The following is a 12833-nucleotide window of genomic DNA, read 5'->3' as shown; positions in this document are numbered from 1 at the left end:
ATCGGTCTCCTGATGATCAAGAGCAGGTTCTTAATAACATAAATGCTCGAAAATTACAGTAAAGAGGCTTTAGGGAGCTATTTCAAGCTTTAGCAGTGTTCTTTGCATTTGACCTTGGAACAAATTTTGGATCTAATACCAGGATTTAAGGAGAAATTACTACTAAAGATCAGGCAGAAGCAACAATAAGTTCTTGCAAGTATAACAATTCAAGATTAGATAATTCCTGAGTGTTAGGCAGTCATACCAACTCAACAAGAAGTTGTGGATTATCAAGTACCCACGATTCAAGTTGAGTATGTAGAAAGAAAATATAGGTTCAGGAGTTATTATACTTCCTGAACATACATATTTGGCAACTAAGCAAGAAGAGTTATTCCCAGCCCCATTTCAAGTTTGGATGGCAAACCAAAAAAGGTTACAGTCTTTGGGTATTCTTCGAGTAGTTGGCCTGAAGTTTAGGGTCAGTTTTGTGGTTTTGAGAATGTCAGAAATTGGAGACTCTTATACAATGTTGGTGGGAAGTCCGTGGTCCAGACTGGCTAAACTTAGGTAGGATTGGGGAAATGACTATGCATGCATCCCAAGAGCACTTAAGGAAATCAGGTTATCCACAGTAAATAAGGTTGTTTTGAAAAGTTGAGCTTTATGGTTCCAATTTTTGGAATTGATGTTGAGGGTATTATATAGAGTATTAGGAGCAGCCCAACATGTTTGGAAAGGTTGCCCAGCAACAACAAACTATTCAAACTGTAGTACAAAATCAGTCAGGGCAGAATTTGGAAGGTTTTCCTGAAGATTAGAAGCAATTTGTATTTCATGACATGTCTGGGAATGAGCAGAATAAATTAATTCAGTATCAAAGTATAGCTTATCCTAAAGTTTCTCAGCAAGAAATACCTAAAAAACAACAAACTGATATGGATAGTTTTATGGACAGTTCTAGTGCATTGGATGAAGAAGGGTAGAAAGCTATTGTTCAGACTGAACTAAGATATGAGCATACAATGAGAAGATTAGCAAGAGTGGTTGAAGATGAGGTTCAAGAGGTTAACCTGAATATAGAAGGAGAGCCTAAACCCATCAAGGTGAGTATTTTTGTGGAAGACAATTTCAAGAAGGATTTAATTAAGTTGTGTAGAGAGTTTCAAGACATTTTTGCTTGGGATTATACAGATATGAAAGGATTTGATCCAGCTGTGTGTCAGCACATTATAAATTTGAAGAAATATGCTAAACCTATTGTCTAGAAGAGGTATAGAATGAATCCTAACTATGCCAAATAGGTCAAGGAAGAAATTGACAAGCTTTTGAGAGTTGGGTTTATCAAACCGGTTAATGAGGTTACTTGGTTATCTCCTATTGTTATAGTGCCAAAGAAGAATGGGAAGATCAGAGATTGTGTGGATTACATTAAATTGAATGCAGCTACTATCATTGATCCCTTTCCCATTCCTTTTACTGTTTCTCTTCTAGATGATGTAGGAGGTCATGAGATGTACAATTTCCTGGATGGTTTTTTAGGATATAATCAGATCAAGATGCATCCAGAAGATATGGATAAGACAACTTTCATTACAGAGTGGGGAGCTTATGTTAGCACAGTTATGAACTTTGGGTTGAAGAATGGACCACATGAGTTCCAAGGAGTTGCTCACAAAACGTTTGAACCATATTTAACAACTTTTATGAGTATTCATTGATGATTTTTGTGTTTTTGGCAGCAAAAGGGAACACTTAAACCACCTCAGACTATGTTTTCAGAGATGTAGAACGTTTGGTATGTCATTAAATCCTTTCAAGTCAGTGTTTGTAGCCAAAAGAGGTGTGTTGTTGGGTCATATCCTGTTTGAAGAGGGTATGAGTATAGGCCCCAGGAAGATTGTAGTTGTGCAGAAGGCTAAGGCTCCCACTAATGTGCAAGAGATCATGAGGTTTGTGGGGCAAATTAAGTGGCATATCAAATACTTAAGGTATCTGTCACATATATGTTCTCTTACAACTCTCACCAAGAAGGGGATGCGGTTTGTCTAGAGGGAAGATCAGGAGAGAGCTTTTAGTGTTTTGAAAAAGATGCTGATGGTGGCTCCAATTTTGCAACCTCCAGCATGGGAATTACCTTTTCATGTTTTTGTGGATGCATCTGATTTGGCAGTGGGAGCTGTTCTCATGCACGATAAACTGCCAAGTTGGCACAGACCAATTTACTATGCAAGTAGGAGATTGAGTGCTGCAGAGAAAAACTATTCACTAACAAAAAGAGAAGCACTTGGAATGTCTTCTCCGTGCAGAAATTCAAACATTATTTATTAGGAAATCAAGTTGTTTTCCATGTGGATCATCAAGCATTGTTGTGTTGGGGTAAAGGCGCCTCTGCCGTGCCGCCCCATGTATTACTACACTGATAGTACCCGCCACTGCACACTGTAGGTGGTGGGCGCCCGTGACGTCACTTTATTCTTTACATTCATTTTAGTGACTAGTAAATAAAGGAAGGCCCGGTCACACATTGTGACTATTGGAGTTCCCATTTCTTGTCTCTCTCTTTCTTACTCTTGCTCTCCTGCCATAGCTCGCGTGCAAGCTTCGATCCTTCTCCCCTTTCAATTGGTATCTCCATCCCGGCAGCCATATCCGATGTCCCCGAGCTCCCATCACTCCCCGGCTTCCCGAGCACCTTCCCGGCCTATTGAGGCACCTTTCCGGCCTATTGAGGCACCTTCAAGGCATTGGTACTGAGGTATTTGATCATTCTTTCAGGGTTTTATTTCAGTCTACAGGTTGCAAACAGCAAGGGCAGCCATGGCTTCAAACCCTTGAAGCTTATTCCCCTCATATTGTGCCTTACACCTATCAAGGCTCAAAGAGGCTTGTCATAGGCCTTTGATAGGCCCTTCTTGAGCCCCCCATTATCCCCTTTCAGCCCATGTGAAGCAGCAGCAAGTTCAGCACCAACAGGGCAGATTGTACCATTTTTCCAGGCTGTTAGCACTCGTCTACTTCAGCTCCACACTTGGCCATTGCTTCTTGCTCTCTACCTTGATCAAGAGGGCTATTAGACTTCATGTTTGATGTCATTCAAGTTGTGGGCATTGGTCTTGATCATTCGGGGTTGATTTCTTCATATTTGGGCATTGGTCTTGATCATTCGGGGCTGATTTCTTCATATTTGGGACTATCATAAACTGTCATAACAGGCTGAAAATAGGGCAACAACATTGGCATTAGCATTTGTTGCTTACACTCCATTCCAATTGTGCTATTTGATGCCCGTATGCGGTCTACTTGATGCCCGAATGTCTTGGGAATGTATCCACATGATTATGCCATGATTTTGGCCTGAAATAGTGGCTGATTTGGGACTGTCATTTACTGTTATACAGTGCTGGAAACAGGGCAGCCACACTTGGCATTGGCATTTGATGCTTATACTCTACTCCGGTTACCTTGTTTGATGCCCCTATACGGCCTACATGATGCCTAGTGCCTTGGGAATGTATGCACATGATTATGCCATGATTTTGGCCTAAAATATTGGCTGAAATTTCTCAGTTTTGACAGTCAAACTTGGCTGTAATAACAGTGGGCTGAAGATACTTTGGATGCTTTGTCACTTACCTATTGGTACCGGATGTATGCTTTGGGATTTGCCATCATGTATTTGACATTTGGGGACGACTTTGAGCTCATGTTTGAATCTATGGAATTTATTTGAGCTATGCATAAGCTCCGTCTTGGTTGGTATTCACTGGCATTTGGACTGACTTGGCATGCTCTTGGACCGCTTATGCCTCATGTCTATGCTTGACAATTAGGCCTCATACATTACATGCTTTGGTTCGTGATATATGCCGCTTGGTTCGTCTATGCTTTACCGATATTGGGAGCTTTGCCTTGGATGTATTTGAGCATTTCTGACTCAGTTTGATCATTTACTTGGTTTCTATCGGATGTCATTGAGTTGACAGAGATCTTATTTTGGGATTATGTATTGCTCATTGGTTGCTTTCATCAGTTGCTTCATGTATGTCATGCTCTTGGGATGCGTATGATGCATTGACTTGGTCACTTGTCACTGGTACTTTGTCTTGGGTTGCTTGATCCCTTGAGCTCGTTTGTACGCCTTTTGTGCCAGTGGGAACATCTTACATGCTTACTTGACCTTGAGTAGGGATTACATGCTATTGGAGCAGTCTATGTCATTGAGCAATTACAGATGTATTGAGACTTTGGGATTATACTCCAACAATTGGATGTTGCATTGAGTATATGTCTTGGTTCACAGGATGCTTATGAGCTGAGTCTCAGTTTTGGATCCGCTTTCTTTTGAGCAGACACCTATCTGTGTCAGGTTTTGGCAGTTGCAGGTACATTTTGCCTAGATTGTCTGGGGGTGTGCCTCTTACTGGCAGATGCTATTTGATATCTCTCGGTGTTATGCTCATATATTTTATATCTCTCGGTGTTATGATTTGTCCTCTTTATGCCGGCTTTGGACCTAGCATTGTTTAGTTGACATTAGATCCAGTTTTGGGACAGTTTGCTCTCATTATTGCAGTTCTGAAATTTATTTTTATGCTGAAATATCTTGATTTGGTGTACCGCACCTAGTACTAAGTGGGCAGCATCTTTTGGCACACTTTTCTCGCCATTTGGAGCTCATTTCAGTGGATTTTGGGCATTTTCTGCAGTAAAACAGCCAGTAGTTTTACATTGTCTGTGCATTTCCAGCCTGCATTATGGCGTCCTCTTTGACTGATAATGCCATATTTAACATCACAAAGTTGGAAGGTACTAACTACTCTTATTGGAAGAGTCAAATTTGGCAGATCTTGGTGCAGAAATCTTAGATTAAGCCACTTTGGTTTAGCGGGGAGCAACCTGAAACTATGGACAATGACGACTGGCTTGAACTTGATGAGCTATATAAGTCCACGATTGTATTGTCTCTCACTGAACAGGTACATTATAATGTATTTGAGGAAGCACATAGTGCATGGGATCTATGGAATAAGATTAAGAATCTTTATGATAAGAAAAGTCCGACGAGTCAGATGTACTAGTTGAAGCAGCTTATGGATCTGCGCATGAAGGATAATGCGACTATGTATGCTCACTTGAGCCAGTTCCATGCTATATTGAAGAACCTGACTTCGCAGGATATCACCTTTGGAGAGGAAGTAACTCCTCTTTTCTTGCTTGGGACTTTGAATGAGTCATGGAATGTATTCCGCACTGCCCTATGTGCCTCTAGTGCTACTCTGAAATTGAATGATGTTGAGAGTGCTCTTCTGCAGGAAGAGGTTAATCGCAAAAAACTTGGATGCCTCTCGTGTTTCACATGCTTTGACAGTTAGAGGCAAGAATGACAGGAATGAACGTGGGAATGGCCGTGGCCGTGACTCTTAGAAGGGTCGGTCTAAATCTTGTGGAAAGTCGCGTAGTAAGTCGCGTGGGCGCAACGCTAATGTCACTTGTCATCATTGTGGGAAAAAGGGCCATATCAGACCACAGTGTCATGAGTTGCGCAATGAGAAGCGCAAGGATAAGGGGAAAGAGAAAGTGCATGAGAAGTCCTCTGATCGCAGCATAATACCTGCGAAGTCCAGCGTCAAGATTGAGGAAATTAATGTCACGCAGACCGAGGATTCCGATGGTGGTGATGAGTTCATACTTGCAGCTAGTTCTTCTCATGCCTCACACTTGACTGAGACACCTAGTATGTATGCACAGTGCTGGTTATTGGATTCAGGTGCGTCCTTCCATGTGACGCCTTACCGTGAGTGGTTTCACTCTTACCGTACTGTATCTGGATCAGTCAGACTTGGAGATGACAGGCCTCTTGATATTGTGGGCTATGGAGATATTCACTTGCAGTTTTCCACTAGTAGTTCCTTTTTGCTCAAGGATGTACGTCATGTACCTGCGCTTACGCGCAGTCTTATGTCTGCAGGACAGTTGGATGATGCAGGGTTTCATGTTTGTTTTGGGGATTCTGCTTGGAAGATTACCAAAGGCAAACTTGTGCTTGCTAGAGGCGCCATGGCTGGCAGCCTCTATCCTCTTGTTGTATCTGGGTCTTCTGTAGACCATGTTTTGGCAGTGGGTTCTATCCCACATGTATCACTTTGGCATGCCCGTTTGGGGCATATGTCTTTGAAGGGAATGAAAATGTTATCTGGTTTGCAGTATCTTCCGCCTTTAGACTATGCACGTTTTGACTCGTGTGATCATTGTCTTTATGGTAAGCAGAATAGGTCTACGCATAAGAAATTGGTAGGCCATGCGTGAGTGAGCCCTTGGCTTTGGTGCATTCAGATGTTTGTGGGCCCATGCTGTGTATGTCTATGGGTGGCGCAAAGTACTTTGTTACCTTCATTGATGACTTTTCTAGGAAAGTGTGGGCTTATCCCATAAAGCAAAAGTCCGATGTCTTGACAGTCTTTCAGCGTTGGCTTGCTCTTGTTGAGAACCAGACTGGGTATAGGCTGAAATGCCTTAGGACTGACAATGGGGGAGAATATGTCTCACGTGCTTTTGAGCAGTTTTGTGATGACAGGGGTATTAAGCGTCGGTTGACCGCCCCTTACACCCCCGCCCAGAATGGTTTGGCTGAGCGCATGAACAGGACTATTCAGGAGCGTGTTCACTCTATGCTTAGCCACACAGACCTACCACAGAGCTTTTGGGCTGAGGCAGTTAGTACGGCAGTGCATATCATAAACCGATCGCCTTCTAGTGGATTGGATTTCCAGGTTGCAGAGGAAGTTTGGGCTGGTAAGCCACCATCTTATGCGCATCTCCATGTCTTTGGATGTGAGGCATTCTGCCATGTGCCCAAGGACAAGAGGAGTAAGTTGGATCCAAAGAGCATTAAATGCATCTTTTTTGGTTATGGTGATTCGGGAGAGATGGGCTATCGCCTATGGGATCCGCAGGCGTGAAAAATAGTACGGAACCATAATGTAGTCTTCCATGAAGACAAAATGCACAAGCAGCCTGAGAAGGTGGTTGAGATCCGCATAGTGATCTTTCAGGAGGAGCCTAGAGCTCCTGCACAGCCAGTTGGACAGCCTACAGCTGCAGCAAATGCTCATGGTCAGGGTGTTGGACAGGCAGCTGGGTAGGAAGTAGAGCCTGCAGTGAGACAGTCTACTAGAGATAGACATCCACCTGATAGATTTCAGCCCTCTATGCATTATGTTTTGGTTATAAGTGCAGGAGAGCCTTTCACTTATGATGAGGTTATGCGCAGGGGTGACACTCACTCCTGGGAGAGGGCTATGCAGTCTGAGATTGACTCCTTGCATAAAAATGAGACTTGGGATTTGGTTGCCTTGCCTAAGGGCAAGAAGGATTTGCCATGCAAGTGGGTGTACAAGCTGAAAAGTACCCCTAGATATCCCAAGTCGGCATACAAGGCTAGATTGGTAGCAAAGGGTTTTAAGCAGGAGCATGGTGTAGACTTTGATGAGATCTTTTCTCCTGTGGTTAAGATGACCACCCTGCGCTTGGTCTTGGCTTTGGTTGCTCAGCTTGACTTAGTTTATATCAGATGGATGTCAAGACGGCTTTCTTACATGGGGACTTGCATGATGAGATCTATATGGAGCAACCTAAGGGCTTTGCAGAACCTGGCAGGGAGCACCTAGTGTGCAAGTTGAAGAAAAGTCTTTATGGCTTGAAGCAGGCACCTAGGGAATGATATCATAAGTTTGATGCCTTTATGCAGTCACAGGGATACAGCAGGAGTGCTATGGATCCGTGTCTCTACACGAAGAAAGCCTGTGATGGTTCATTGCTTATTTTGATACTCTATGTGGATGATATGCTGATAGCAGGGAAAGCTCATGATGAGCTAGATGCTCTTAAATCTCAGCTAAAGAAGAGATTTGAGATGAAGGATTTGGGACAGGCCTCTCACATACTTGGTATGCGCATTAGACGCGATAGGCATCAGGGACTCCTCTACTTGTCACAGAGGGAGTATATTCATAAAGTCCTTGAGCGCTTTCGCATACAAGACGTAAAGCCTATTGGCTGTCCATTGCCTTCTTATGTGAAGGTATCACAGGCCGATTGTCCGCAGACAGATGAGCAGAGGGCCAAGATGGCCCAGATCCCTTATGCTTCAGCCGTGGGTAGTTTGATGTATGCCATGATAGCCACTCGTCCAGATATTGCCTTTGCAGTTAGTGTTGTGGCACGCTATATGGCTACACCTGGCAGGAAACATTGGAATGCCGTGAAGGGTATCATGAGGTACCTGAAGGGCACAACATATATGTGTATTTGCTATGGCAGCCAGGATACAGGGGTCGTGGGGTACACTGACTCCGATTATGCAGGACATGCAAATAGTAAGAAGTCCACTTCTGGCTATGTATTCACCTATGCTGGAGGTGCTGTCTCTTGGATGTCCAGGATTCAGAAGTGTACGGCTTTGTCTACCACTGAGGCCGAGTATGTTGCAGCCACTGAGGCTTGCAAGGAGGCCATATGGCTAGGCCGTCTAGTTGCTGACCTTGGGATTGATGCTATACCTATACTGCATTCGGATTCTATGAGTGTCATTCAGTTGGCTAAGAATCCGGTCTTCCATGCGAAGACGAAACACATCGAGGTGAGGTATCACTTCATACGTGGTGTCGTGGAGGACAAGTCTGTTGACCTTGTCAAGATTTCCACTGACGAGAATCCTGCAGATCTGCTCACGAAAAGCCTCACTACTGAGCGCTTTGCCTTCCTCAGGAGATTGATGGGCATTGGATGAGATGTTGCCTTTCCTCATCCCTTGTACCTATGTACAGTTGTACTGTCTTTTTCTTTTCTTTTCTCTCTCACTGGGGCAGATTCGCCTTTAAGTGGGAGGTTGTTGGGGTAAAGGCGCCTCCGCCATGCCGCCCCGTGTATTACTACACTGACAGTACCCACCATTGCACACTGCAGGTGGCGGGCGCCCGTCACGTCACTTTATTCTTTACATTCATTTTAGTGACTAGTAAATAAAGGAAAGCCCAGTCACACATTGTGACTATTGGAGTTCCCATTTCTTGTCTCTCTCTTTCTTGCTCTTGCTCTCCCGCCATAGCTCGCGTGCAAGCTTCGATCCTTCTCCCCTTTCATGTTGTTTTTTATTAATAAGCCCCAAATGATAAGTAGATTGGCTAGATGGATGCTGCTGCTGTAAGAGTTTGATTTTAAGGTTATTCATACCCCTAGGAAAGAGTATGCCATTGCTAATTATCTTAGCAGATTGCAAACCGATGAGTCTAAAGTAGGAATTCATAATCAGTTACATGATGCTGAACTTTTTGAGGTTCAGGTGCTTGACCCTGATTCATATTGTGACCAGATGCTCCATTTCTCGAAGTCAGGAATTATGCATGCACACCTTTCAACAGATCAAAGAATAAGGTTGGCATTAAAGAGTAGATTATTTCAGGTTATTTTGAACACGCTATATAGAAGGGGAGTTGATAATGTATTGAGAATGTGTGTTCCTGAATTTGAGCAACCAGTAGCGTTGCATGAAGCTCATTCTGGACTATCAGGAGGCCATTTTTCAGGTGAGATTACAGGCAAGAAAATATTGCAGGTGGGCCTTTAAAGGCCTACTACGTTGAAAGATGCTCATCAATATGCTAAAGAATGTTTGCAATGTTTGGAGGAAGGATAGGATGCAAGATCATCCTGTATTACCACTTCAGCCATTTCAAAAATGGGAAATTGACTTTGTCAAGCCCATCAAACCAGCAACTAAAAGGACAGATAACAAATACATTTTGGTTTGCACTGATTAGTAGCTACAAAGTGGGTAGAAGCTCAGGCATTAAAAGATAATAAAGCAGCAAGTGTGGCCAAGTTTTTATACTCTAACACCGGATTTGGTTGTCCTATTGAGCTGATTAGTGATCAGAGAAAGCATTTCTTGAATCAAGTGATCAGATAATTCACTATCAAGCATATGATTTTACACAAGAAATCTACTCTGTATCAGCCTCAAGCTAATGGTCAAGTTGAAAGTTCCAACAAGATTTTACTCCGCATTTTGAAGAAAATTGTTGAGGATAATAGGGAAGATTGGGATATTAAACTTGATTTAGCATTATGGGCATTTAGGACTGCATACAAGGTTACAACTGGGTTGACACCTTTTAAACTTGTGTATGGGTTGGAGGCTGTGGTGCCTATGGAGTTTGTGGTCCCAAGCCTAAGGATAGCAGTCACACATAAATTGGATCCCTAGGAATCAATGAACCATAGGTTAGGACAACTCCTGAAGTTAGAGGACAACATGGTTCTTGCTGCCTACATTTCAGGGATTACTCATCAGAGGAGGCAAGCTTGGGTTAATAGGCATATCAAAAAGAAAAATTTTCAGGAAGGTGATTGGGTTGTGGTGTATAATTCCCGACTTGGTAAGTTTTCGGGTAAATTGAAACTCCATTATGCATGCTCATTTGTGGTATTTAAAGATGTTGGGCATGGCACATTTTTGCTTCGGGATCTATAGGGCAAGGTGTTGCAGCTTGCAATCAATGGATTCAGGCTCGAAAGACTAGTTCAACCTTATTATGCACAAGTTAATTTAATTTTACCACGGTTAGTCAATTCAAGTGTGACAAGCAGTGATTGTGTGGAATGGCCTAAGGTATGCCGTACTGAAATGACAAATGGCATGAAAATATGTAAATTAGTAGTGTATTGGGCCTTTAGCATAGAGATGGAGAAGACGAGTTCTTCATTTATTGCCTCTTCTTTCTCTCCTTCTTCATCTGTGTGTCGACATGCGTCGGCTGCCATGACACACACTTGGTGCACATCTACCAAAGCGATGTCTAGGAAGATGAGAGTTTCTTGTTGAGGATGATGAAGATATTGACACTCGGAGCAGCATGAGGCGACACCAATAACAACGACTTCTCCTAAGGTAAATGCTACAAGTGCCGCGTCTACACCATTTGTAGACTCTATTTTGACATTGGATGTTGACCATGAACCTACTAAGGCATGGTTGGAAAGAATCGGGATGTATGAATTTGCATGCCTTCCATGGCACACATGGGCCGCCAACATATATGCCTCAATACAACTGGATGTCCTGAGACAAGATTGCAGGTTGGTTGGAGCTTACAATTGGTGTGGTAAGCTATATGCACAGTTGTAGGTTGAGCATAAATTGTTGATGAATAGGTTTAAGCCTTTGAAAGTGGTTGAGTAGCAAATTCTGCAAAATTTGGATGTAGATGTGGATGGGTTTGTAGTGCTTAAATCAGAGTTTGATGAACTTCATAATGCTTTGCTTTTGGAAGTAAAACAATCTTGGCAAAAGGTTGCTCAAGCCTTTGATGCTTTAGTGTCCCGACCATTTGGTATGTTCAAGGATGTGTTTGTGGTACAGTAGCATGCCGATATGCATGGAAGCAAAGAGTTGCATATGAAGATATCTTTGCTTGAGAGTAAATGCCATGAATTGGAGATCAAATTGCAAGGGGCTTTGGAGGTGAAAAGAAATAGTGAGGATTATGTGGCTACTTTGTTGCAAAAAAAGCATTTTCATGTTGGTGATGCCAATAATGTTGTGGAAGAGGTTATGCATGAGGTGCACGAGGAATTCCAGGAGATGAGAGTTGATGTATCTATTGGTCATGAGGGTAAATCTCCTACAATGTAGATGTCATCATGCAAAGACATTATTGTCTATGTTCCTATTACTTTCTAATTGTTCTAGTATCATGTTGTTATGTCATTTTGATATTTGTATTTCAGCCATTTTGTTCACTGGCTTTAGAACTGCTTATGCAATTGCATCAGAGGGCTTTAAGTATCCTAGAGGGACTCTACTCACTGCTACTCAGTGTGGCTTGTCAAGGGGTGCAAGGCCTCTAGCAAGGTATAAGTATGTTCTTTATGTTATACAATTTCTTACTTTTTTGCTTGTGGGTTCGGGTCATGCTTGTGTTAGGGTTGTGCTAGGTGTTAGGGGCACAAATCCCTAGGTCATGAATTCCATTAGTAACCTTAGTCTTTTACTTTCATATATGGATCAACCTAGTAAATGTGTCTTACAATGTCACGGGACTGATTCTGGTATTCAAGGAGTTACTTTTGCTGAAGTCAGTCGTGTGATTCTGAAATACAGACAGGAAGGCAGCGCCATGCTTTTATGGCTGCCGCAAGTTGTTCTTAATAATTGTGTCATGATCTTTACGTGTTTGAGTCTCTGATTTGCCTTATGGAATCACCAAAAACTTTTGGCTATGGTGATTGAAGTCTGTGCAGATAGTATATTTGTGTTCATGTTCTCTATTTTTAAGGGGATGATGTGCTGTCGTATTCTTTGTTTTCTCGTGATGTATGCCCTAAACACCTATGCATATTATTTTGTAAGGCCCATCCTACTTAGGCTCTAATTTCTTTCAGAATGGTTCTTGACGTGTGTCATAATAAGAGCCAATCATCCCTTTTTGAAATTATATTTCTTAGCATGCAAATTGTGCAGCGATTTCATTTGCTTCTTTCCTACCTTCTAATGTAATAGAGCTTGCAAGCTAGTTTCATCAAGATGTGTTAGAGGCTTTAGGCATTCTCATGGCACCTCCTCTTTGCCTAAGGAGTGATTCATTATGAACCTTATCATAGGTAGATTGATTTCCAAGGGCAAGACACATTCCTCCCCATATGCTTAGGCAATCACATATAATTTATTGTCCCAATTGCGCTTTGATTTTGACACAATTTTTGTTTTTGACAAAATTTGTACAAGCTGTTTATTGATGCTCTCTACTTGTCTATCTGCTTGGGGGTTATGAGTAGTCTTCTTATTATGC

The sequence above is a fragment of the Lygodium microphyllum genome, chromosome 28, assembly GCF_053477565.2.
Source record: "Lygodium microphyllum isolate KBCC chromosome 28, Lygodium_microphyllum_v1.1.10, whole genome shotgun sequence".
NCBI lineage: Eukaryota > Viridiplantae > Streptophyta > Polypodiopsida > Schizaeales > Lygodiaceae > Lygodium > Lygodium microphyllum.
Note: the sequence above shows the minus strand (reverse complement) of the source record.